We start from the raw sequence: 25,428 nt of genomic DNA on the forward strand, positions 1-25,428 counted from the left end.
ATTTAGAAATAAACTAGATGAAAATTGTATAGTAGTTAGAAATAAAGCTAGACTAGTTGCAAAAGGGTACAACCATGAAGAAGGGATAGACTATGAAGAAACCTTTGCACCCGTAGCTAGATTAGAAGCCTTTTAGCTTATGCATCTATTATGAACATTAAACTATATCAAATGGATGTCAAGAGTGCCTTCCTAAATGGTCTAATCCAAGAGGAGGTATATGTAGAACAACCTCTCGGGTTTGAAGACTCACAAAAATTAGATCATGTCTATAAATTAAAGAAAGCACTTTATAGGTTAAAACAAGCACCTATGGCTTGGTATGAAAGATTAAGTAAATTCCTATTAGAAAAGAATTTCATTTGAGGAAAGGTAGATACCACCTTATTCATAAAAAAGAAGAATAATGATATCTCATTGGTACAAATTTATGTTGATGATATAATCTTTGGATCTACTAATGAATCTTTGTGCAAGGAGTTTTCTATTGACATGCAAAGTTAATTTGAGATGTCCATGATGGGTGAGTTAAATTACTTTCTTGGACTACAAATCAAACAAACAAATGATGGGATCTTTCTCATAACTTAGTAGTAAAGCCTAATTGAATCTAGTAATATTAAGAAGGATAAAATTTTAATTAGTCAAGACACGTTCATAATTAATTCAACCACCCCTTATTAATTATTCCGAGGCCACTTGATTCAACACATCCTTTTCAGCTCCATCCTCATCTCCGGGGGTCCCTAGGGTTCTACCCCTGTCTGAAAATCGGGCCTATCTCCAGACCATGCAATTGTAGCCCTGAACTGCTCAGGGGGTAGGCCACGGGAAAGGATTGGGGTCCTGGCTCTGCTGATGCAGGATGTACCGTGTTGTAACCTACCTTCGGCGGGAGGGCGACGTGAGGCTCACGGGTGCGTCTTCCAAGGAAGGAAAAAATGCGCAGAGTCACCACCAACGATTATTTGAGGTAAACGTTAGAAAAACCAAAAGCGGGCCTACAAATTTTAAGAAATAAAGTTTTGAGAGTTGTTTACACACGGCGAAGGTATTAGCACCCCATGCGTCCGTCACAAGGGACAACAACCTTTAATCAAATGAACAAAATCATGACTTAAAATTTATTTTATTTTCCTTTTTTCGTATCCTCAATTGTGATTAGGAACTCAAACCTACGTAGTTCTTTGAAAAGCAAGGAAGTTATGCGGAGTGTTGATTTTAGACTTCTAAACGGTTCATTTTAACTGATAAAAGTAAAAAAAAAGACCGTTTAAGGCGTTGGACTTTTGAACGGATTCAAGCGATTTTCTTGTGGACAAAATCTTGATTATGAGTTGATTTTAGCTTTGGTTTCACTTGGTTATTTTCCAACTCATTAAAAGAGAACTTTCAAAATAAATGACCGGTTGAAACTTATTTTTTTTTATGATTAATTGAGGTTATAGCCCAAACGATCGCCTGAATTTTTATTTGAATTGTGATTAAATGAGATTACAACACAAACGATTAGTTGAAATTCATTTTAACATTGATTAAGTGAGATTACAACTTAAACGATCGGTCAAAACTCACTTAAAACAAAGAAAAAGATCACCGATGGTAGAAGAATGGGCATGAAGACATGAAAAGCAAGGATGGACCCCTAAGGGTGCATAGAATGAATTCAAAGCTTTAAAATAGAAAACTAACTGGACGAAGATCAAAGAACGGATGAAGAACGATCACGGAATTGATCACGGAAACGTTACGGAAGTGGGCCTTGATTTTTCTTTTCCTTTCACCTTTTTCTCACTAATTTTAGTGAAAACTTCTTTGAAATAATGCTGAACCCCTTCCCCTCAGCCCCTCACACCTATTTATAGGAAAATAAGGGGAGGAGGTTGCACAACAACTCGCCCAGGTGAGCTGGTTGCTTCACCCCGAAGTTTTCTAATGGGCCCAGGGGCTAGAAAATGTCCCCAAAGTGACCATTTTGCCCCCATTTTGAGTATTTTGCACATTTCCTTCCGAAACGTCACAAAATCCTATGGATTGCAGGACAATTAATCTTAAGCAGCTCACTTCGATCGGCAAGAATCCAAATGCTGGTCAATGTTCATTTTCCCATATGGTTCCCTTTTCTCCAATTTTCAACAAATATATTCAAGGGAAATGAAACACCGGAAAGCGCATCGGGTCGTCAAGTATTTAAAATTAAAATGGAGTGATCTGAGTATCGAACTCAGGAAACTTGCTTATTAGACAGAGTTTTATTCAAAAGTAAGGCATTGTTGAAACAACATTGATAATCGATGGTTAAAAACAAAATTAAACTAATTCTATGGTAAAAACAGTACATGCAAGTAAGTAAAAGTTGACAGCACTAGGTAAAAAGCATTGAGTCTTTCTAACAAACAAGTTGATGCATATGAAGATATTTCTTTAATTAGTCATGTTCTTGTGTTCTATGCTATAGCCTAAAGTACTAAACCTCAATCTCTCGTAAGTTTAGACTAATTTAACCTAAGCTTCATCCGCAGATCCCTCTTGTAAGACTAGGCTTAACTTAAACAGCATTATCATCACAACATATTCAGAAAACCAAAACCCCACAATCCATCTCTAGTAATGTAGTTATTTAGTACTGCTTCTATCAAGTTCTAAGGCAATGGTACATTTCCCAATGCTAAAGTCACCTAATAGTATACACAAATGGGTGATCAGACCAAGAGCATGCAGTAATTAAGCATTGAAAGCAGCATTGAACACACAAAACACAATTAATTAGACATTAAAGATAATTACATCAACTGTTCCTTAGAAATCTCCAACTAGGGTGTTTAGCCAGCCATACAAGGAACCCTAATGCAAATGAGACAAAAAGTACAGAGCAATTGTTGCTTACACAAGAAAGGGGATCCCTCCTCCTCTTCTTGGCACCTCACAATCACTCAAACACTCTCTAATCTCTCAAAGTGATGAACCCTAGCTTCCTTGCTTAGTTGCTGCCTCTCTACTGCCTCTAGAGCACTATCTCGAATTTTGTATAAAAGTATGCGGCTCTGGTCTCCAAAATTTGTCACCCTAATTCTGACAATTCAGGCTTAAATACGCTTTAAAATCGTGACGTCGCGCTTAGCGCCACCCTCACGCTTAGCATGAGTAAGTGGATTTGGGCTTGGCACCAGTCGTGCGCTAAGCCTGGCAGGAGACAAATGTCTCGCTTAGCGAGCTGATCTTGCACTTAGCGCGCGGCCTTGATCCTTGTGCTCTTATAGATTCCCTCGTCACGGTAAGTGTGCTGAAGCTACGCTTAGCAGTGGATGCGCGCTGAGCCCACAGGGTCCACTTAGCACGACTGCTCCGTTTAACACTTCAAGATTTTAGCCTCTTTTGACATGAAATTGTGCAAATTTTATCATTAAATCACATGGGAGATAATCTAAAGACAACTATTCAAATGAAACAAGATTTATATACAAATCCCTACAAAATAACTATAAATTGGGGAACTATACAAGTTTTAGAAAATGTTTTCTATACAAAAGTTAGTTGTATAAGACGACTAATAGTCAACGATCGTCCTTGGACGAAATTAGGGTATGACAGTTGCCCCTCTTTACTTATCTTTTATTGGAGATAAAAGAGAAGTAAAGATAAAGACACTAATTTTGTTCCAACGGCCTCACCACCCGATCGACCACTAGTGAAATCCCAATCAGCGAAACATATCAAAAGAAAGGGCATAAAAGGCATCAGGCATATCAACACAAGACCTTGAAGTCTTGCAAAGTAAAGGGGGACATTTGAAGTCTCGATGAAAGACTCAGATAGTCTTTAGAAAAAATAAAGAGCGGAAGACACTGATTGTCCCTGTATACCAATGGACTCGCTTGTCTCTGGAAGGCAATGGGAGACTGTAATAGTCTTGGAAGCAATGAAAGCAGATAACCATAATTTTTCTCTCCTTGCCAACAAACTCGATTGTCTCTGGAAGGCAATGAGAGACTGTAATAGTCTTAAAAGCAACGAAAGCAGATGAGCATAATTTGTCTCTGCATGCCAACAAACTTGATTGTCTCTGGATAGCAAAGGGAGATTGTAATAGTCTCGATCGAAAGACATTGAAGTCTTCAAAAAGGAGGCAGATGACCATAATTTGTCTTTACGTGCCATTGGACTTGATTTTCTCGGGATGGCGAAGGGAGACAGATGACCATAATTTGTCTCTGCGTGCCAACAAACTTGATTGTCTCTAGATGGCAAAGGGAGACTGTAGTTGTCTCAATTGAAAGACATTGAAGTCTTCGAAAAAGGGGCAGATGACCATAATTTGTCTTTGCATGCCAACAGACTCATTTGTCTCTGGATGGCAAAGGGAGACTGTAATAGTCTCGATCAAAAGACATTGAAGCCTTTGAAAAGGGGGCAGATGACCACTCTGGATGGTAAGGAAAGTGGATGACCATAATTTCTCTCCACATGCCTTTCACTAAAACTCGAACACGCTAAGTAATGAAACCAACCTCCAGACCGATCAGAGCAACATATATTTTTGAAAAAACACAATGTGACTACTGGGGTGCCCGACCTTTCATCTTCCTGGGCATGTAGTACCTATTGATGTAGGCCCTACTGATGGGAGGCCAGATGAGCTTGGTGGGGTTGGCCGCCACTCTATAGAACAGACAGAGAGTTGTAATCAGAGCAGGAAACCCTAGGGCCCTGTTGGGCTTCTGTTGGTCCACTAGGTGTCTCGGAGGCATAATCCATGCAAACTGGTAAATAGCATCAGAGATCGGCTAGGCGACGTGGACACTCACCTGAGTCAGGATGGCATAAGCCAACTGACACTTCGACAGAGGGAGGTCCGAGTTATGGTCGTTGGGGGGAATGTTGCTAAGTAGTAACGCCTTACAGATCTGCATTGTAATAGTCTCGATCGAAAGACATTGACATCTTTGAAAAGGGGGCAGATGACCATAATTTGTCTTTGTGTGCCATCGGACTTGATTGTCTATGGACAACGAGGAAAGCGGATGACCATAATTTTCTCCGTGTACCAATGAACGTGATTGTCTAAGTAACGCAAATGGAGATTGTAATAGTCTCGATCGAAAGATATTGAAGTCTTAGAAAAGGGGGTAGATGACTGTAATTTTTCTCCACATGCCAACAGACTTTATTGTCTCTGGATGGCGAGGAAAGCGGATGATAATAATTTGTCTCCGCGTGCCAACAAACTTGATTGTCTCTGGAAGGCAAAGGGAGATTGTAATAGTCTCGATCGAAAGACATTGAAGTCTTAGAAAAGGGGGCAGATGACCATAGTTTGTCTCCACGTGCCAACAAACTTGATTGTCTCTGGATGCCGAGGAAAGCGGATGACCATAATTTGTCTTCGCATGCCAACAGACTTGATTGTCTCTGGAAGGCAAAGGGAGACTATAGTAGTCTCAATTGAAAGACATTGAGGTCTTCAAAAAGGGGGCAGATGACCATAATTTTTCTCTGCATGCCATTGGACCTTATTGTCCCTAGAAGGCAATTGGAGACTGTAATAGTCTCGATCGAAAGACATTGACATCTTTGAAAAGGGGGCAGATGACCATAATTTGTCTCTGCGTGCCATCGGACTTGATTGTCTCTGGACAGCGAGGAAAGCGGATGACCATAATTTGTCTCTGTGTACCAACGAACGTGATTGTCTAAGTAAGCCAAAGGGAGATTGTAATAGTCTCGATCGAAAGACATTGAAGTCTTCGAAAAGGGGGTAGATGACCGTAATTTGTCTCCACGTGCCAACAGACTTGATTGTCTCTCGATGGCGAGGAAAACGGATGATAATAATTTGTCTCTGCGTGCCAACAGACTTGATTGTCTCTGGAAGGCAAAGGGAGACTGTAGTAGTCTCAATTGAAAGACATTGAAGTATTCGAAAAGGGGGCAGATGACCATAGTTTGTCTCTGCGTGCCATCAGACTTGATTGTCTCTAGATGGCGAGGAAAGCGGATGACCATAATTTGTCTCCGCGTGCCAACAGACTTGATTGTCTCCGGAAGGCAAAGAGAGTCTGTAATAATCTCGATCGAAAGACATTGAAGTCTTTGAAAAGGCGGCAGATGACCATAATTTGTCTCTGCATGCCATTGGACCTTATTGTCCCTGGAAGGCAATGGCAGACTGTAATAGTCTCGATCAAAAGACATTGACATCTTCGAAAAGGGGGCAGATGACCATAATTTGTCTCTGTGTGCCATCGGACTTGATTGTCTCTGGACAACGAGAAAAGTGGATGACCATAATTTGTCTATGTGTACCAACGAACGTGATTGTCTAAGTAAGGAAAAGGGAGATTGTAATAGTCTCGATCGAAAGACATTGAAGTCTTAGAAAAGGGGGTAGATGACCGTAATTTGTCTCCACGTGCCAACAGACTTGATTGTCTCTGGATGGCGAGGAAAGCGGATGACAATAATTTGTCTCTGCGTGCCAACAGACTTGATTGTCTCTGGAAGGCAAATGGATACTGTAGTAGTCTCGATTGAAAGACATTGAAGTCTTCGAAAAGGGGGCAGATGACCATAGTTTGTCTCTGCGTGCCATCAGACTTGATTGTCTCTAGATGGCGAGGAAAGCAGATCACCATAATTTGTCTCCACGTGCCAACGGACTTGATTGTCTCTGGAAGGCAAAAGGAGACTGTAATAATCTCGATCGAAAGACATTAAAGTCTTTGAAAAGGCGGCAGATGACCACTCTGGATGGTGAGGAAAGCGGATGACCATAATTTCTCTCCGCGTGCCTTTCACAAAAACGCGAACACGCTTAGTAAAGAAACCAACCACCAGACCGATCAGAGCAACATATATTTTTGAAAATACACAATATGACTACTGGGGTTCCCGACCCTTCATCCTCCTGGGCATGTAGTACCTATCGATGTAGGCCCTACTGATGGGAGGCCATATGAGCTTGGTGGGGTTGGCCGCCACTCCATAGAACTGATAGAGACCTGTAATCAAAGCAGGAAACCCAGGGCCCTGTTGGACTTCTCTGGGTCCACTAGGTGTCTCGGAGGCATAATCCTTGCAAACTGGTAAATAGCATCAGAGATCGGCTAGGCGACGTGGACACTCAGCTAAGTCAGGATGGCGTAAACCAACTGACACTTCGACAGAGGGAGGTCCGAGTTATGGTTGTTGGGGAGAATGTTGCTAAGTACCAACACCTTACAGATCTGCATTGTAATAGTCTCGATCGAAAGACATTGAAGTCTTCGAAAAGTGGGTAGATGACCATAATTTGTCTCCGAGTGCCAACGAACTTGATTGTCTCTGGATGGCTAGGAAAGCGGATGACCATAATTTGTCTCTGCGTGCCAACAGACTTGATTGTCTCTGGATGGCAAAGGGAGACTCTAGAAGTCTCAATTGATAGACATTGAAGTCTTCGAAAAGGGGGCAGATGACCGTAGTTTGTCTCTGCGTGCCATCAGACTTGGTTGTCTCTAGATTGCGAGGAAAGCGGATGACCATAATTTGTCTCCACGTGCCAACGAACTTGATTGTCTCTGGAAGGAAAAGGGAGACTGTAATAGTCTCGATCGAAAGACATTGAAGTCTTTGAAAAGGGGGCAGATGACCACTCTGGATGGGGAGGAAAGCGGATGATGTGCCATCATTTTCTTCTATTTTCTAAACCCTTTTTGCACCATTTTAATTACTGATAGGTCTTAATTGTCAATTAATCAGGCAGTTTTATTATTTGGGCTCATTTAGCTAATTTGATGTTTTTAATCTAATTTCAGGAATTAATGAAACATTGGGCTTAATCCGGATTTTGGTTATGGACTTGAAGAGGGCAAATAAAGCAGCGCTTACCTTAGTTAATTTCTAATTAGGAAATTTCGCAATTTTATTTTATGTTGTTCAGTGTTTATTTCATTTTGGGCCAGAGTATTGTAATAGGGCCCAGTGACTTTGAGTGACTCTTTTTAAATAGCAGCCTTGGGATTCGTGAAGGCATTATGTTATGCTATTCATTATTCAGAGCTTTGTTTTAGGGTTTTCGTTTTCTGTTTTGACGCTTCTGAGTTCGTAATGCAATTTTACGTTTTCTGCTTCTAATTACAATTTCGTTCTTGCTTCTTCTACTCTCATTTACGTTTTTGTTCCATTTTACATTTCTGTTCATTTACGTTTCCGTTCATTTATGTTTCTGCTTCATGTTTCAATTGCGTTTTCTGTTTGAATCCATGGAAGGCTAGATTTTCTGGTGTTGTTTCATTTTGAGGACGAAGCCCAACTCTCTTTGAGGTTTCGCTTGTAATGTGGTTTCCTGGCAGTTCTCCCTTCACCAGTATCCCAAATTCGTGAATATTAATCAGTGCACGCTTCGTGTTCGATTAATTGCCTCTGAGCCTAACTTGCATTCATGCTTAATGGACGAAGGGCTAACTAGTGTATGTGGTGCCTAATCACGTATTGAAAAACCCTAAGTTGATTTTCGCTTAGTAAATTGAAATAGGGTTGGATTAAGTGGTTGACTGTTAGGGACGAATTCTCCATAACCCAGGATAAGAGAATGGCTTCTGAATCAGAGGAAACAACCCGTTTTTAATATTAGTAGTTTCGTATTCCAGTTTACTTGTTCTGCTCTTTAATCACCAAACAAACAACCCCCCCCCCAATCGTTATTGTTACTGCAAGTATATTATGAACATTTGGTTTGTCATTGCTCGTTGGGAAATGACCTAGGATCACTTCCTAGTTACTGCATTTCCATGTTTATTTGATTCGGGTATGGCCTCGATCAGCGGATGTCCATAATTTCTCTCCACGTGCCTTTCACTAAAACGCGAACATGCTTAGTAAAGAAACCAACCACCAGACCGATCAGAGCAACATATATTTTTGAAAATACACAATGTGACTATTGGGGTGCCTGACCCTTCATCTTCCTGGGCATGTAGTACCTATCGCTGTAGGCCCTACTGATGGGAGTCCAAATGAGCTTGGTGGGGTTGGCCGCCACTCCATATAACTGACAGAGACCTGTAATCAAAGCAGGAAACCTAAGGCCCTGTTGGACATCTCTGGGTCCACTAGGTGTCTCGGAGGCATAATCCTTGCAAACTGGTAAATAGCAACAGCGATCGGCTAGGTGATGTGGACACTCACCTGAGTTAGGATGGCGTAAACCAACTGACACTTCGACAGAGGGAGGTTTGAGTTATGGTCCTTCGGGAGAATGTTGCTAAGTAGCAACGCCTTACAGATCTGCATTGTAATAGTCTCGATCGAACGACGTTGAAGTCTTCGAAATGTGGGTAGTTGACCATAATTTCTCTCCGTGTGCCAACGGACATTATTGTCTCTGGATGGCGAGGAAAGCGGATGACCATAATTTGTCTTCGCGTGCCAACATACTTGATTGTCTCTAGAAGGCAAAGGGAGACTGTAGTAGTCTCAATTGAAAGACATTGAAGTCTTCGAAAAGGGGGCAGATGATCATAGTTTGTCTCTGCGTGCCATCAGACTTGATTGTCTCTGGATGGCGAGGAAAGTGGATGACCATAATTTGTCTCCGCGTGCCAACAGACTTGATTGTCTCTGGAAGGCGAAGGGTGATTGTAATAGTCTCGATCGAAAGACATTGAAGTCTTCGAAATGGGGGCAAATGACCACTCTGGACGGTGAGGAAAGCGGATGACCATAATTTCTCTCCGCGTGCCTTTGACTAAAACATGAACACGCTTAGTAAAGAAACCAACCTCCTGACCGATCAGAGCAACATATATTTTTGAAAAAACACAATGTAACTACTGGGGTGCCCGACCCTGCATCTTCCTGAGCATGTAGTACTTATAGATGTAGGCCCTACTGATGGGAGGCCAGATGAGCTTGGTGGGGTTGGCCGCCACTCCATAGAACTGATAGAGACCTGTAGTCAGAGCAGGAAACCCCAGGGTCCTGTTGGACTTCTCTGGGTCCACTAGGTGTCTCGGAGGTGTAATCGTTGCAAACTGGTAAATAGAATCAGTTATCGGCTAGGCGACGTGGACATTCACCTGAGTCAGGATGGCATAAGCCAACTGACACTTCGACAGAGGGAGGTCCGAGTTATGGTCGTTGAGGAGAATGTTTCTAAGCAGCAACGCCATACAGATCAGCATGATGTTGGTCATGCTGGTGCGCATGATTCACGCCCGTCTTCCTGTTACGCTTCGGGCAAAGTCATTGTGGAAGCAAAGCTTCATGATGAATCAACAATGATTCAACGGTGTTTTGATGATAACAATGATGACAACAAAAGATGATGACAAAGGTGATGAACAAAAAGCTCACAAGATCAAAGAACAACACAAGTGAATCAAAGAACATCTCAAGTGAATCAAGAACAAGTCAAGAGTTCAAGAATCAAGAAGAATTCAAGACTCAAGAAGAAAGCCTACAAACAAGAATCAAGATTCAAGATTCAAGATCTCAAGAATCAAGATCAAGATTCAAGACTCAAGATTCAAGAATAAAGAAAGGACTCAATCAAGATAAGTATTAAAAAGTTTTTTAAAACTTTGAATAGCACATGAGTTTTTGACAAAACCTTTACCAAAGAGTTTTTACTCTCTGGTAATCGATTACCATATTGTTGTAATCGATTACCAGTAGCAAAATGAGTTTGAAAATGTTTTCAAACTGAATTTACAACGTTCCAAATATTTTCAAAAGGCTGTAATCGATTACAATGTTTTGGTAATCGATTACTAGTGTCCTAGAATGTTGAAATTCAAATTTAAAAGTGAAGAGTCACATTGTTTCACTCAAAAGCTTTGTGTAATCGATTACACATATTTGGTAATCGATTACCAGTGTTTGTTTCTGAAAAATCTAAAGATGTAACTCTTCAAAAAAGGTTTTGACTTTTTCAAATGGGTTTTAAGTTTTTCTAAAAGTTATAACTCTTCTGAATGGCCTTCTTGACCAGACATAAAGAGTCTATAAAAGCAAGGCTTTGTTTTGCATTTTCAAAAAAATCTTTCAAACAACAATCTCATACAATCCTTTACAAGCCTTGAATCTCTTTGATCTTCTTCTTCTTTGTACCAAAAGCTTTCTGAAGTTTTTTGGTTTTCCAAACCTTGAAAACTTGTGCTATTCATCTTTTCATTCTCTTCTCCCTTTTCCAAAAAGAATTCGCCAAGGACTAACCGCCTGAATTCTTTTTGTGTCTCTCTTTTCTCTTTTCCAAAAGAGGGAAGGACTAACCACCTGAATTCTTTTGTGTCTCCCTTCTCCCTTGTCAAAGAATTCAAAATGACACAGTCTGAGAATTCTTTTGATTCTTCCCATTCCGTAATACAAAAGCGTTCAAAGGTTTAACCGCCTGAGAATTCTTTTGTATCCCCATTCACAAAGTATCAAAGGTGTAACAACCTGAGATCTTTGTCTTAACACATTGGAGGTTACATCCTTTGTGGTACAAGTAGAGGGTACATCTACTTGGGTTTGACTGAGAACAAGAGAGGGTACATCTCTTGTGGATCAGTTCTAGTGGAGGGTACATCCACTAGGGTTTCAAAGAAAACAAGGGAGGGTACATCCCTTGTGGATCTTTACTTGTAAAAGGATTTTTACAAGGTTGAAAGAAATCTCAAGGACCGCAAGTTGCTTGGGGACTGGAGGTAGGCACGGGTTGTTGCCGAACCAGTATAAAAACTCTTGTGTGTTTGTTTCCCTCTTCCCTACTCTTTTACTTTCCGCTGTGCATTTAATTTTCGCTTTTACTTTCTGTTAAGTTTCTCTTCTACTCCATATTCTCTTAACAACAAAAGTAAAAGCCTTAAAAGAGTAATTTTTAATTGGTAAAGGTTTAGGAATAATTAATTCAACCTCCCCTTCTTAATTATTCTGAGGCCACTCGATCCAACAGTCATGCCCCACAATGCATAGCAACTGACTGATAGCCTCCTCATCAAAGTCGGCGGCTTGACTCCTCCTTTGGGGGAACTCACAGTGCTAGCCTTCCTCCAAAGCCAGTGGATGCCCCAAAAACTTATTGATGGCATGCTTATCAAAGGGAATCCATTGGCCCATCACCCAGGAGTGCATGTCTCTAAATCCCTCTTTTGTAGGCCAGGCGTTAGCATAAAACTCCATGACTATCTCAAGATCAAACTTAGCCATGGATGATACGATTTGGGCCTATTGCCTCCGGGCAATCTCTTCTTGGAACTCAATATACTCCTCATCCCTCAATTGGACTCGCCTTTCTTTGAGGAACGACCAACATTTTATGGCCTCAAACCATTGTTGGTGTTCCGTACTCCGGAACTGTTGTCTATGAAAGTCTATATCTTCCTGCGGGGCCGCACTGGAACCCTCTCCAGTGGCATCCTTCCTGGACCTCTTGGCTGGGAGTTTCTTTGGAGCCATTTCTTGTGGGGATGCACAAAAACGCAACAAATGAAAGCTAAAACGCAAAAATGGTGGCTTAGGGCTGCCAAACTCGTGATTTCTGTGAGCACCCTTGTCTTGGAAAGCTTGGGGAAGATTTTGGGGGTGAAGAATGGCTTCAACCCTCCCAATTTAATATTTCTAGTATAGACATGCTCGCCCAGGCGAGCTAAACTGCCCCTTTTTTTTTTACAAAATCTCCTTGCAACCATTTAAGCTATTCTTAGCCATGTTTATCATTTTGTTAACTCCTATGGTCACAAACAAACTAGGCGCATTCAAATAGAATTCAAGAAAACAGATAAATGAATTTTAAAGAATAGAATTAGAGATACTAGGCTGCCTCCTAGAAGCACTTCTTTAACGTCTTGATCCGGACGTGGGATGATGGTTGATTGATCATGGGCCTAGCACCTGCTCGTACCTGCACCTAAGCTTTTGACTAAGGAAATGGCATGATGCAGTAAAAATGTGAAACAAAACCACAAAACACTGATATCCCCTGTCACTTACCTCTGTTCCAATTTGGTGTGATATTGATCACTACTCAAACTGAATCTTTATTTACCCTCCGATCTGTAGGATGAAAAGATTCAAATGCATGCATGCTTATGCTTAGGAAGTTTAAGTGCAACAATTAAACAAGTGTTATTATGTTCAATTTTACTTAAATGCTTATGGCACCCCATCGATGGAGCCAAATGGCTCTGGACTCAAGATCGAGAATGTGTACTCTAAAGAAAGGCACAATACAAGAAGTTGAAATGCAAATCATCAATCCAATGTTTATTAATGTTGCGATCATGGTTTACAAAGGATTGGAAGACTTTGGAGATTCCAGTGAGTCTTTGGAGAACAATCATGCATTGAATCCTCAAGCTACCCCAAGTATTTAAGCATAATATCATTTGACGATATCGGAATTCACGGGCAAAGGATACTCTTCATCGTCCATGCTGGCCAGAACCAATGCTCCTCTCGAAAATGCTTTCTTCATGATGAACGGTCCTTCATAATTCAAAGCCCATTTTCCCCTATGGTCTTTCTGAGCTTGGGATACTTTCTTCAAGACGAGATCCCCTTCGTTGAACTTGTGTGGGCGTACCTTTATATCGAAAGCATTCTTCACCCAACTTTGATATAAGCGTCCATGGCTCATGGTAGCCAATCTCTTACCCTCTATAAGATTCAGTTGATCAAAGCGTGCTTGGGCCCATTATGACTCTTTCAACCCTGACTTGCCCAGAATTCTTAAAGAGGGGACCTCTACTTCAAACGGCAACACGACCTCCATCTCGTATACCAAGGAGAATGGAGTTGCTCCAGTTTATGTGCGCACCGATGTTCGATAACCATGCAGCGTGAAAGGAAGCATCTCGTGCCAGTCCTCATATGACATGATCATTTTTTGAACTATCTTCTTGATGTTCTTATTAGCAGCCTCAACTGCCCTATTCATCTTGGGCCTATAAGGCGGGGAATTATGGTGTTGGATACTGAAATCCTCACACATTTCCTTCATCATTTTGTTGTTCAGATTGCTAGCGTTATCCGTGCTAATCTTCCTAGGCAACCCATACCGGCAGATTATCTCTTTCTTAATAAACCTGACCACCACGCTCCTTGTCACACTGGTGTACAAAGTAGCTTTAACCCATTTGGTGAAGTAGTCGATGGCGACCAAAGTGAATCGATGCCCATTTGAAGCCTTTGGCTCAATAGCCGCAATCGCATCGATTCCCCACATGGAGAATGGCCAAGGCGCTGCTAAGACGTTCAAAGGCACGGGTGGAGCATTGACATTATCCGCAAATGCCTGGCATTTGTGGCATTTTCTCACATGGATAAAACAATCATTTTCCATGGTGAGCTAGTAATACCCTGCCCTCAGGATCTTTCGGGCCATAACATGCCCGTTGGCGTGTGTTCCAAAGGAACCCTCGTGAACTTCTACCAGCATCTGCTCAGCCTCCTTGGCATCCCCACATTGGAGCAAAACCATGTCATGGTTCCTATTGTACAAAATGTTTCCACTCAGGAAGAACCCGGCTGCTAACCTTCATAATGTTCTCTTGTCATTGTTGGAGGCCCCCTATGGGTACTCTTTGTCTTTGATGTATCGCTTGATATCGAAGTACCAAGGTTTACCATCTTGCTCTTATTTTATTATGCAGCAATGTGGGGGCTTGCCGTGACATCTGAACTCGATGTACGGTAAGTCCCCATGCGAGGTCAGCTGAAACATAGATGCCGGAGTGGCAAGCACATCGGCAATTTGATTCTCCTCCCTAGGAATATGGTGGAAGGATATGTCATTGAAGAACTCTGTCAGCTTCTTGATGTAGGCCTGGTAGGGTATCAACTTATGATCCCTAGTCTTCCATTCTCCTCTTAACTTGTGAATCACCAAGCCTGAGTCTCCATACACTTTGAGCAACTTGACCTTGAAGTCGATTGCTGCTTGGATCCCAAGGGCGCATGCCTCATACTCGGCCATGTTATTCGTTCAGTCAAAGCCCAACCTAGTCGTGAAGGGTATGCAATTGTGTTCGATCGAATGGCCTCATAATAATTAAGAATGAGGGGTTGAATTAATTCTGAACGTGTCTTGACTAATTAAAAAATTATCCTTCTTAATATTATTAGATTCAATAAGGCTTTACTACTAAGTTATGAGAAAGTAAAGAACAGAAACAATAACTTAGACAAAAAGTAAAGCGGATATGAAAAGTACACAACGGAAATTAAAGAGTGTAGGAAAGAAGAAGAGAAACACAAGATTTATACTGGTTCGGCAACAACCCGTGCCTACATCCAGTCCCCAAGCAACCACCGGTTCTTGAGATTTCCAATAACCTTGTAAAATCCTTTATAAGCAATGATCCATAAGGAATGTACCCTCCCTTGTTCTCTTTGAACAACTAAGTGGATGTACCGTCCACTTGAACTGATCCACAAGAGATGTACCCTCTCTTGTTCTCAGTATAACAACCCAAGTATGTATGCTCTACTTGTACCACAAAGGATGCATGCTCCAATGTGTTAAGACAAAGAATTCTTAGGTGGTTAGTCCCTTGAATCATTGTAAGGGGAAACAAAAGATATCTCAGGCGGTTAGTTCTTTGAAATCTTTTGTTGAAAGGGAAATTGAAGAATCAAAAGAATTCTCAGGCGGTTAGTCCTTTGAATCTTTTGTCAAGAGGGGGAAGGGAGAATCAAAAGAATTCTCAAGCGGTTAGTCCTTTGAATCTTTTGTCAAACGGAAGAAGGGATGAAAAGATAGCACACTTTTGTTTTCTATTCCACTTGCAGAAAAACCAAGTTTTGAAACAAAGTTTAGAAAGCATTTTGGCAAAGAAAAAGCAATGGGTAATGGATAGAGAAAGATTTTGAAAAAGAATTGTTTGGAAGAATATCATATATGTATGTTAAATGTGTGCCAAAGTCATGCTTTTATAAACTCTTCATGTCTGGTCAAAGAAACCATTGGAAAAGTTGTGACTTTAGAGAAAACCATGTTAAGAGTTATAACTCTTAACTTTTTCTTCAAAATTGTTCACTGGTAATCAAATACCACAAAGGTGTAATCGATTGAACAATCCATTTTATGAAAAGTTGTGACTCTTCACAATTGGATTTGAATTCCAACGTTCAGATTCACTTGTAATCGATTACTAATATAGTGTAATCGATTACACTATTTGAAAAACATTTTGGAATGTTACAAATCATTTGAAAACCAAACTGGTCACTGGTAATCGATTACTGCTAACTGGTAATTGATTACCATAGAGTAATTACTCTAGTAACTTAGAAAATTTGAGAAAATTCTTTTGTAAAACAAATATGTGCTATTTGGTTTTTGAAAAAATCTTTTAATACTTATCCTATATGAAGTCTTGACTTGTTGCTTCTTGATTTCTTCCCTTGAATCTTGAATCTTGGATTGGATTCTTGATGCTTGATCTTGAAGTCTTGAATCAATCACTTGGGCTTTTGGCATCATCAAAATTGCTTGGTTCATCATCATGAAGCTTGCTTCTACAAATTGATCGTTGGGGGTAAGTGATCGAGGCCGTACCCGAATCAAATAAACATGAAAATGCAGTAACTAGGAAGTGATCCTAGGTCGTTTCCCAACGAGCAGTGACAAGCCAAATGTTCATAATATACTTGCAGTAACAGTAACGATGGGGGGGGGGGGGGGGGTTTGGTTGTTTGGTAATTAAAGAGCAGAACAAATAAAATGGAATACGAAACTACTAATATTAAAAACGGGTTGTTTCCTCTGATTCAGAAGCCACTCTCTTATCCTGGGTTATGGAGAATTCGTCCCTAACAGTCAACCACTTAATCCAACCCTATTTCAATTTACTAAGCGAAAATCAACTTAGGGTTTTCAATACGTGATTAGGCACCACAAATACCAGTTAGCCCTTCGTCCATTAAGCATGAACGCAAGTTAGGCTCAGAGGAAATTAATCGAACACGAAGCGTGCACTGATTAATATTCACGAAATTGGGATAACTGGTGAAGGGAAAACTGCCAGGAAACCACATTACAAACGAAACCTCAAAGAGAGTTGGGCTTCGTCCTCAAAAGGAAACAACACCAGAAAATCTTGCCTTCCATGGATTCAAACAGAAAACGCAAATGAAACATGAAGCAGAAACGTAAATGAACAAGAACGTAAATGAACAGAAACGTAAATGAACAGAAACGTAAATGAAAGTAGAAGAAGAAGCAAGAATGAACTCGTAATTAGAAGCAGAAATCGGAAATTTGCATTAAGAACGAAAACTGTAACAAGGGCACAGAAAAACGTGAAAACCTAAAACCAAAGCTCTGAATAATGAAAATAGCATAACAGAAAATGATGGCACATCAAAACCCCCCATACTTAGCCTTTTGCACTCCTGGGCAAAATGAAACAAAGAACAAAATCCAAGGATATGAAAGGGAGACAAACAAAAACATTCACATATTTCTCAATGAACATCAAGGAATGAAAGGAATGGGTAACATCTAACATAAGGAGATCCAAAAAGTCAAGACATTCATGAAAATCATCCAAGCAACCCAATCATGGCAAAATAGTTAATCAGCTCAAGAATGAAAAGTGATAAAGCCTCACAAGATATACACTCTATCTCTCAAGTGTCTAGGCTACTATTTACCCTCAAAGCACCCATGAAAGAAAACACCACATAAACTTGGCAAGATTCTAAAATTGACAATCAACCCATAAACACAAGCACATGAGGATCAAAAGGTCTTTTAAGGTTGTAATGGGGCCAAGGACAAGGTATGGAGAAATACGGAATAAGTGGCTAAATCCCAAAGGAATAGAGGAGCAAAGGGGAATAAGTGCATATTAAGAAAAAAATAAAAAAAAGTAAAGATAAAAATTAAACATGAAGAGTAGAACCAAGAGTTTCATCATTCTTGTGCCATTTAAGATCTTATTCACTCAACTTTATTGCTTTTCTTTTTCTTTTTTTTCGAATTTTCTTTTTTTTTTCGAATTTTTTTTTTTTACTCTTTAGCCTTTGAGAAACAACATTTCATTCAGCATGTCCAACATTTAACCAATATACAATGTACATCAAGTATGGCCCAAAATACATCATGAAGCATAGCCAACAAAACAAGTTGTCCAATGAAACAAAACCCCCCCACACTTATTCCCAAAACAATTCCAAAGCTCCAAAATTCCTTAAGGATATGGTAATATCATGGTTTTTCACTTAAGGCTTGTAGTGAGCTTCAAAACAAGGAAAGGGAAACAAGGCTCAAAAGGGCTATCAAAGGAATTAATTCAAGGTAAGTCCATTTGGCTAGAAGCTTATAAGAACAAAATTGCCTTAATCATTTCCAAATATGCATGTGAATTAGGACGCATCAACAAGAATCAAGCCAAGGCTATTGTGCAAGCAATCAATGGGGCAAAACACACCAAATGATTATAATGATGGATGGCTCAAATTCTCACAAAGGTAAAATCATCACTTTCAAATTGAGCTTTCAAAACTATCATGACATGTAGAGAAGAATCAAGGATTTCAAGTCACAAAATGTCAGGAACTTTTATTTTCAAAACAATTACCCATTTCTTGAACATATCCTATGATTCAAAGAAAAACATGCAAAGTCGTACGTGCACATGAAATTGACCCAAAATATTAAACTGAAAATCCGACGAAACTAACAACATTAACAAATTAACACAACTAACAAATTAACAAAACCAACAAAACTAGCAAAACCAAAGAACACTCCCCCCCCCCATACTTAAACAACACATTGTCCTCAATGTAGCACAATTAAAAGATTAAAAACAATTAAATCATCAAAGAGAATCGGACAAGTGTAATAAAAGCAAAGAAGGAGATAGGAAAAGAAAAACTCCCTAAGTCATGGTGGAGGAAGAGTAGGGTGGAGTAAGGAAGTCTCTTCCACCACTACGTCCACTAAAGAAGGGTTCGTGAGGAATGGCTTAAGTCGATGTCCATTGACCTTGAAGCTCTTGTTTGTGGAGTCACTTTTGATCTCAACTGTACCATAAGGAAAAACATTAGTAACAACAAAAGGACCAATCCACTTAGACCTCAACTTACCACTCATGAGTCCAAGCCTAGAATTATACAATAACACTTTTTGCCCAACCACGAAGTCTTTTTTAACTATCATGCTATCATGGAACTTCTTGGTCTTTTCTTTGTAGAACTTGGCATTCTCGTAGGCTTCTAGGCGGATTTCATCTAACTCACTCAGTTGCAACTTCCTTTCCTCGCCAGCTTGATCCATAGAGAAGTTGCAAGTCTTCACTGCCCAGTATGCTTTGTGCTCAATTTCCACTGGAAGATGACATGCCTTTCCAAAGACAACCCGATAAGGAGACATTCCTATGGGTGCTTTGTAGGCAGTCCGATGTGCCCAGAGAGCATCATCAAGCCTGGTACTCCAATCTTTCCTGCTTGGCTGCACAATCTTCTCTAGAATTCTCTTGATTTCCCTGTTAGAAATTTCTGCCTGTCCATTAGTCTGGGGGTGGTATGGTGTGGATACCCTGTGTACCACCCCGTACTTTTTAAGCAGGGCATGCATTGTCTTGTTGCAAAAATGGGTTCCTTGATCACTAACAATTGCTTTAGGTACTCCAAACCTGCAAAATAGATTAGACCTGACAAAGTCTGCGACAACTTTAGCATCATTAGTTCTAGTGGGCTTGGCTTCCACCCATTTTGAAACATAATCAACTGCAAGGAGAATATAAACATAACCAAAAGAGACAGGAAAAGGACCCATGAAATCTATACTCCAGACATCAAACACCTCACAGAATAGCATAGGTTGCTGAGGCATTTGTTGTCGCCATGTAAGTGTATTTCCTGCTCTCTGACACTGCTCACAAGTGCTGCAGATCTTCCACGCATCTTTAAAGATGGTGGGCCAATAAAAACCACAATCAAGCACTTTGCGAGCTGTCCTTTGAACACCCAGATGACCTCCCGGTGTGGAAGAATGACAGAACTGCAGGACTGAGTCAGTCTCATGATCTGGAATGCACCGTCTAATGACCTGATCACTGCACAATTTCCACAAGTAGGGGTCATCCCAAATAAAATGCTTAGCATCACTTTTAATCTTATCTTTTTGGGCCTTAGATGCTAAGGGAGGAAAAACAGAGGCAACTAAATAATTGACAATGTTAGCAAACCAGGGAGTAGAAAGAGAGTCAGAAATACTATACAATATATACAAATGATCATCCGGGAAATCATCCCGAATAGGTGAATCTGCATCAGAGACACGTTCGATCCGACTCAAATGATCAGCAACTAGATTTTGTGCTCCGCTCCTATCACGGATCTCCAAGTCAAACTCTTGGAGCTAGAGCATCCATCGGATCAACCTAGGCTTAGAATCATCCTTCTTCAACAAGTACTTTAGAGCTGCATGGTCAGTATAAACAATAATGCGAGTACCAAGCAAATAAGATCGAAATTTTTCAAGAGCAAAAACTATGGCTAGAAGCTCTTTCTCAGTAGTAGTATAATTTGCTTGGGCAGCATCTAAAGTCCTAGAAGCATAATATATCACCCTGGGCAATTTATCAATTTTCTGAGCAAGGACAGCCCCCAATGCATAATTTGATGCATCACACATAAGCTCAAAAGGGGCTGTCCAATCGGGTGCCTGGATGATGGGGGTGGTAGTCAACGCTCTTTTGAGGCAATCAAAAGCCTCTTTGCATCTGTCATTAAAGTCAAACTCCACCTCCTTTTGCAACAAGTTGGACAGTGGAAGGGCTACTTTGCTAAAATCCCTTATAAAGCGCCTGTAGAATCCTGCACGACCAAGAAAAGATCGCACCTCTCGCACACAAGAGGGGTAAGGCAATTGTGAAATAACAGAAATTTTTGCAGGATCTACTTCAATGCCCTTATTGGAAATAATGTGGCCTAAAACTATACCTTGCTCAACCATAAAATGACATTTTTCAAAATTTAGAACAAGGTTAGTTTCAATGCATCTATTCAAAACTTTTTCCAAACTATTCAAACAACCATCAAAAGAGGATCCATATACAGTGAAATCATCCATAAACACCTCTATGCAATTTTCTAAAAAATCACTGAAAATACTAATCATGCACCGCTGGAAGGTACCAGGGGCATTGCACAGGCCAAAAGGCATCCTCCTATAAGCAAAAGTGCCGAAGGGGCAGGTGAATGTGGTCTTTTCCTGATCCTCAAGAGCAATAGTAATTTGCATATAACCAGAAAAACTATCAAGGAAACAGTAGTGGGATTTACCTGCCAGGCGTTCAAGCATCTGGTCAATGAATGGCAGGGGAAAATGGTCCTTTTTGGTAACCTGGTTCAGCCTCCTATAGTCAATGCAGACTCTCCAACTGTTCTGCACCCGAGTAGGAATCAGCTCCTCCTTCTCATTTTTTATCACTGTGAGGCCAGTCTTTTTCGGGACTACCTGGACAGGACTCACCCATTGGCTGTCGGAGATAGGATAAATGATTCCAGCTTGCAAAAGCTTGGTTATCTCCTTCTTCACTACATCAAGAATCACTGGGTTGAGTCTTCTCTGTGGCTTTCTTACTGGTTTAGCTCCATCCTCTAAATTTATTCGATGCATACATGTGGATGGGCTAATACCAGGAATGTCCGCTAGGGTCCAGCCTATAGCCTTCTTATGCTTCTTGAGAACTGACAACAACTTCTCCTCTTGCTCATCAACAAGGGAGGCAGATATAATCACTGGAAAACTCTTGCAATCATCCAAGTAAGCGTATTTTAAATTTGATGGCAGAGGCTTCAATTCTAGTGTGGTCGGCTGGACAGTGGTAGAAGGAGATGGTTTCTCAGCCTTTACCTCATAAAGAAAGTCAGAGGTATGTGTACTTCCTGAAACATGGCTAGTCCTATCTGACTCTATAAAATCAATCTCAAGAGGTAAAACACCACCACCAGGCATGCAATCAATATCACTCTCAGATTCACTCTCAGCATCAAATTCAGACATATGATCAAGTACAATTTCAGACTCAATGCATGAAGAGTGAGAGGCATGCAAATTAGAATAAAGATCAGTCATGTATTCATCAACAACATGGTCAATTATTTCAGCACGAAATACAGAAAGATCTTCAGATGGGTATTTCATAGCATCCAGAATATTAAAATGAACAGTTATATCACCAAACTCCATGGACAGTGTGCCTGCATAAACATCTATCTTAGTTCTAGCAGTTTTCATAAAGGGTCTGCCTAGAATGATGGGAACTGATCCTTGAGAAAATCCATCTTCCATATTCAAGATATAAAAATCAACAGGGAAAATCAGTTCACCAACTCTAACTAAGACATCTTCTATGAAACCAACAGGATAGGCAACACTTCTATTAGCTAAATGAATTACCACATCAGTTGACTGCAAGGGACCTAGAGATAGAGAATTAAAAATCGACAGAGGCATAACACTAACAGAGGCTCCTAAATCTAGCATGGCATTGTCAAACTTACTATTCCCTATAATACAAGGTATGCTGAATGTACCTGGATCTTTGCATTTTTCAGGAATTTGAGGAACAGATTTACCAATCAATGCGGAGACATTTCTGCCCATGCTAATTCGTTCACTTCCTTTAAGCTTCCGCTTATTAGTGCACAACTCCTTCAAGAATTTGGCATATCTTGGAATTTGCTTTATTGCATCCAACAGAGGTATGTTTACCTCTACTTTTCTAAACATTTCCAATATCTCTTTCTCTGCCTCTTCCATTTTTTTGTTGGAAACTGCTCTTGGAGGGAATGGAAGAGGGGGAATGTGCTGCTTCTGCAAATCAGAATTACCTGTGGAAGAAGATTCACCTGCACAGAAATTGTTAGGTAGATTTTTGTCATCACCTTTTTCTGTAATAGAGTGAAGTTTGGCAGGTTCATTTGTAGATGAGGAAGGTGCTACGGGTTGAGGTCCTTGACACTGCTTTCCCGAGCTCAATGAAATGGCACTGACATTTTTGGGGTTTTGGACAGCTTGAGAAGGCAGCTTGTCAGAATTCTGGGACTGTTGTTGATTCAATTGAGTAGCTAATTGTCCCATCTGATTGGTTAAGCTCTGAATGGAGGCTCTGGTCTCTTGCTGAAACTGCATGTTCTGCATAGTCATTTGCCTCACAAGTTCTTCGAGGGAAGGTTGTGGAGGGGCCTCAACTGTTGGCTGTTTCTGGGGTTGTTGCTGTTGTTGGATTGGTGGAGGAATGTATGGTCTGCTTGGGCCAGCAGCATTTTGGAAGGAAGGAGCAGGCTGCTGTTGTTGTTGCTGAGGGCTAGACCATCTGAGGTTAGGGTGATTCCTCCATCCAGGGTTGTATCTGTTGCTGGAAAGGTCATAATTGCTCTGCTGTGGTTGATTTTGCTGCTGAGGTTGAGGAGGTCTATTGTAAATATTTGCAGCATAAGCTTCAGGCTACTCAATTGCTCCAGGTTGCTGCATGGAAGGGCAAAGGTCTGTATGGTGGTCAGCAGAGGAGCACAAACCACAAACCCTTGCGACAGGTACAGATTTCTGATTCAAGGCCAGCTGGGTTACCAAGTTGACCAACGCATCCAGTTTGCCTTCAAGCTTCTTAGTTTCAAATGATGCAGATGGGTTTGTTGTAGCTACCTCATGCACTCCTCTAATGACTATGGCATCATTTCTGGCGCTAAACTGCTGGGAGTTGGAGGCCATCTTCTCAATTAAATTTCTGGCTTCAGCAGGAGTCATGTCTCCAAGGGCTCCACCACTGGCAGCATCTATCATACTTCTCTCCATATTATTGAGTCCTTCATAAAAATATTGGAGAAGAAGCTGTTCTGAAATCTGATGGTGGGGGCAACTGGCACATAGTTTCTTAAATCTCTCCCAGTACTCATACAGGCTCTCTCCACTGAGTTGTCTAATACCTGAGATATCCTTCCTGATGGCTGTGGTCTTGGAAGCAGGGAAAATTTTTTCTAAGAATACTCTCTTAAGGTCATCCCAGCTCGTGATGGACCTTGGAGCAAGGTAATACAGCCAGTCCTTTGCCACTCCCTCTAATGAATGAGGAAAAGCCTTTAGAAATATGTGATCCTCTTGGACATCTGGGGGTTTCATGGTGGAGCAGACAATGTGAAATTCTTTCAAATGTTTGTGCGGGTCTTCACCTGCAAGGCCATGAAACTTTGGAAGCAAATGAATCAGTCCAGTCTTAAGAACATATGGGACATCCTCATCAGGGTATTGGATGCACAAGCTTTCATAGGTGAAATCAGGTGCAGCCATTTCCCTTAGAGTCCTCTCACGAGGTGGAGGTTGTGCCATGTTCTCAGAATGTGCAAAATCAGAATGCTCAGAATCAGAATGCTCAAAATTATAATGCTCAAGATCAGGATGTTCAAAATCACCAATAAGAGAATGCACAGATTCGCCAGTTATGGAATGCTCAGAATGATCAAAAGGTATAAAATGATGCCTAACTAATCTATGAAATGTCCTATCTATCTCAGGATCAAAGGGTTGTAAGTCAGATGGATTGCCTCTAGTCATACACTACATTCAGCATGCACACAACTAGTTGCCTTGTCATGTAAATAAAGGTGTAGGTTTGAACTACAGCTACCCTCAAATGATATCCAAATGAATTGAAATTTTGTGAGCAACCTTATAAAATGATGAGAAGATAGCACAAAAACTTTCAGACAAAAATTCAAAGTCTAACTATGAAAGCTAAAATTGGTAGGTTAAGAAAAATAAGTGAATAAAACTTGAAAAATAAAAAACTTTTGATAGAATCGCTTTTTTTGGACGATGGAGACCTCAGCCGGCCTATGGCCAGCTGCCACGGCGTAGGAAATTTTTTTCTACCCCAAATGCATATATAATAATTGCGATTCTGATAACCGGAGCAAAAGTTATGGCCGTTTGAAGTTTTGACAAACACAAAATTTGCTAGTTTTTTGGAACTTTCAAATCTGACCAAACTAAAGGCTCTAGCTATTTTTCCCACAAAATATGGATTAAAAGAAGTTACCACAAAAAAATTCAGCCAAAAATAACAACTCTAGCTACTAAAACAAAAAATCCCAATTAATTCAACATGGGTGGTCGCTAAAATCCGTCTCTAATTGATTTCTACTACTACTCTGTTTTCAAGCACAATCTTCACAGCAAAACACCCAAGACTGAAACAGGGGAAATGCTTAATGGTAAAACTGAAACAGAACACACATTAAACAAAATACCAGGACACTAATCAACACTAACACGCATACTAACACAATACTAACAATTAAACATAAAACACGAAAGGATTAAACACACAACACTAGCTAGCTATTATGAACCTTTGGACACTGCTCCCCGGCAACGGCGCCAAATTTGATTGAGGCCGTACCCGAATCAAATAAACATGAAAATGCAGTAACTAGGAAGTGATCCTAGGT

The 25,428-nt window shown here is 40.6% G+C and overlaps 1 non-coding gene across 1 annotated transcript; it reads left to right on the plus strand.

Moving 5' to 3' along the window:
• The first annotated feature begins 23,822 nt into the window (after nucleotides 1–23,822).
• On the plus strand, nucleotides 23,823–23,929 carry LOC114404675. Its single transcript, XR_003665103.1, has one exon. It is a non-coding gene; the product is annotated as a small nucleolar RNA R71 (small nucleolar RNA).
• The last annotated feature ends 1,499 nt before the right edge of the window (nucleotides 23,930–25,428 follow it).

The sequence above is a fragment of the Glycine soja genome, chromosome 2 (assembly GCF_004193775.1).
Source record: "Glycine soja cultivar W05 chromosome 2, ASM419377v2, whole genome shotgun sequence".
In the NCBI taxonomy this organism is placed as follows: Eukaryota; Viridiplantae; Streptophyta; class Magnoliopsida; order Fabales; family Fabaceae; genus Glycine; species Glycine soja.